This window comes from Mandrillus leucophaeus, unplaced genomic scaffold (assembly GCF_000951045.1).
Source record: "Mandrillus leucophaeus isolate KB7577 unplaced genomic scaffold, Mleu.le_1.0 Scaffold76, whole genome shotgun sequence".
NCBI classification, from domain to species: Eukaryota; Metazoa; Chordata; class Mammalia; order Primates; family Cercopithecidae; genus Mandrillus; species Mandrillus leucophaeus.
In genome coordinates, this window is record NW_012108252.1 from 3,534,333 (window position 1) to 3,537,323 (window position 2,991).

Here is a 2,991-nt window from a genome sequence, read left to right on the forward strand (position 1 = left end):
GATTAGACAATGTATGACTGTGGCTCCCAAGGTTCCTCCAGTTAGTGCTTTCCTGAGGAGTTTCTGGATCACTCGGTTCCTTTACAGAAAAACAAAAATTGTAACTAGACTCAAGCATTGCCTGTGTACAGTCTTTAGAGTGTCCAATGCCATTTTTCAGTTATTACTGCCCTTCAGCCCCAATTTTCTCCTCTTTCATTCAGGGTGAACTGCTCCACAGAGCAGTAGAGTGATCTTCTCATGGTCTTCCTAGTGACAACTGGTTGGAGCAAATGTTCACTCTCTAGCTAGCATCTAGACATAGAGTAACGAGCATCAGCCTAGTATGTGCCCTGGCTTGAGAATCTGCCCTATAGAAGTGCACAACATTACATTATGTACTTACAAAGATCTCACTTTCCAACTGGGGCTTGGCAGAGTGGCTCCTGCAAAGAAGGGTGGTGAGAAGAAAAATGGCCATTCTGCCATCAACGAAGCAGTGACCCAAGAATATACCATCATCATTTCACAAGCGCATCCACGGAGTGGGCTTCAAGAAGCATCCCCGCCAGGCATTCAAAGAGATCTGGAAATCTGCCATGAAGGAGACGGGAACTCCAGATGTGCGCATTGATACTAGGTGCAACAAACTTGTCCGAGCCAAAGGGATAAGGAATGTCCCATGCGGTATCTATGTGCAGTTGTCCAGAAAACGTAATGAAGATGAAGATTCACCAAGTAAGTTGTATACTTTGGTTGCCTATGTACCAGCTACCACTTTCAAAAATCTACAGACAGTCAGTGTGGATGGGAACTAACCACTGATTGTCAAATACGTCAAATACAGTTACACAATTGTCACCACCCCCACTGCCCCGCAAAAAAAAAAAAAAAAAAAAAAAAAAAAAGACCTACAGGAAGCTGCTCTGAAGAGGAGAGCCATAGGCCACATGTCTTCATTCCTTCAATCTGCATGGTTGATTCTGGTCTTGTTTGGTTTAGAAAACAGCTTCATTTATTAACAGAAGGGCATAGGGCTAAGAATAGGCCCTCTGGAAGAAGGTGATTTGAAAGAGATAGGTCCTCAGGACCCCAGCCAAGAGACCTCAGGTGTCAGACCAGGCACTTGTCAAAGCAGGAAATGAGACTTGTGTCAGGACTGAGGGGGAGGCTGGGGTATCAATGAGTACATCTTGTCCTAGATGGGGGTGTTCTGTAGCAGCCCAGGGGCACAGAGCTGACTCACCAGACAACAGACACAGCAGCAGTGACCAGCACATGACTGCTCTCAGAGAGGAGTTGGCATTGGACTATGCTTCTAAATTATATATACCACACTGCTGCATTGATTCGGACAGCGCAGGGTAGGGCTGGACTTTTAAGCTGAAGGCCTTGTGGATTGCTGGAGATTGGGCCTGGGGAAAGCAGGAGCTGACAGCTGCATTCTCACTTTTTGTACAGACACTAGTTAAATATATTCTCTGCTTGACTCGAAGCTATTGTGTTCGTAAAGACCCTGTCCCAGTCTTTGGTCTTCTCTGTATTACTGGAACTGAGCATGATGCCAGGCACATGGGAGGTGTTCAGTAAATCACTGAAGAAGTTAGGAATAAACATGTAGAGCTGGGGAATGTGTGTTTTGGGGTGGGGGAAGGTGGACACATTGACCTAAGAAAAGTATAACTCTAGGATTTGAAATCTTACCCTCTTCAACCTGAGACCTTCTCAGGTAATTGTAGACAGGATTCATGAACACAATTCCAGGGCAAACACACTTCATGTTGATGCAGAGTATCTGGGACTTGGAAGAAACAACTCCTTATCGGAAGGATAATTTAACAATTATGAGCTGAGGCCTAACAGAAGGTTACCTAACATGTCTGTGTCTGCTTCCTCATCTGTAAAACAAGGAGCTAATGCCTGTTCATGGGGTAACTGAGGAGTTGGTGACATGACATGTGAGAAATTATCAGTCCACAGCACAGCTTGATAAATGTTTGTTGGATGGCAAATGCCATTCTGGTGACTAAAGTTCACCATGGCTCAGTTCTGCTTTCTGCCTTGACTCATCCTCCTTGTTGTCTGCCAAAAATCATTCTGTGTCCAACCTAGTTCCTTCTCAAACTAAGAGGTCCATTCACAACACCAGCTGGCATCAGGTAGGAAGCCACCCTTGGTCATCTGCTGCTCATTATTGGGGAACAGACAGTGATGGACAGGCAGAATCTGAAAGTGGAGCTGAGTCCTGAGCACTGAGCATGTGATCCCTCATTGAAGCCACTTTGAGAGGAGAGGAAACTAGTCAGTAGTGTCACCTACTGCTGGTAGCAGGGTGGTCTTATTTTAGCAATGCCTCTGAGCTCATGCAAGTATCACTTGGGAAGCAGGATTAGGTTTGCTAAATATATAGTTAAATAAGGCAAAATATCAGAGAAGAGGCACAGATGAAGGTTATGGATTTATAAAGCAATAGATTGGGAAAAGGCCATGATAGTTTCTTTATCAATTCCCTAAGAAAAATAAGCACAAAGCAGCAAATTTCAACTGTAGAGAGCACGTGCAGAGACTCACAGGGAGAACCATTAGTGGGTTGAAGGCTGGGATGCATCACTGAAGAGAGGAAGAGAAGAGAATTTGTATTTACTGGCTGCATGACTTGAGCCAGGCCTTTCCCAGGTACACTGTAGTCCTACATGGGAGAGATTACTATCTCTGTTTTAGTGAAATGGAAACTAGTGCTCAGGTGTGTTAAGTAACTCGCACACACCCATAATATTTGTGAGTGTCAGAGCTGGGCCTTGTATGTCCAAAGGGCATTGTTCTATGGAATCACACTGTCCAGGAGCCCTTCTGGTTTATAAAGAAACTTTTAATGTAAATCTTGTCTAATTATTGTGGCAAAGATCAGAGAAGCAGGACTTCAGGTTGAACCTTTTACTTAAAGAGGGTGTTGGGAATACTCTAATCAAATTTCCATTGCAGTCTACCACTCCGTTTTTGACAAGTTCCCAT

At 44.3% G+C, this 2,991-nt stretch overlaps 1 pseudogene; it reads left to right on the forward strand.

The window, feature by feature from the left end:
- Positions 1-250: 250 nt before the first annotated feature.
- Positions 251-808, forward strand: LOC105529271 (annotated as a pseudogene).
- Positions 809-2,991: the final 2,183 nt, after the last annotated feature.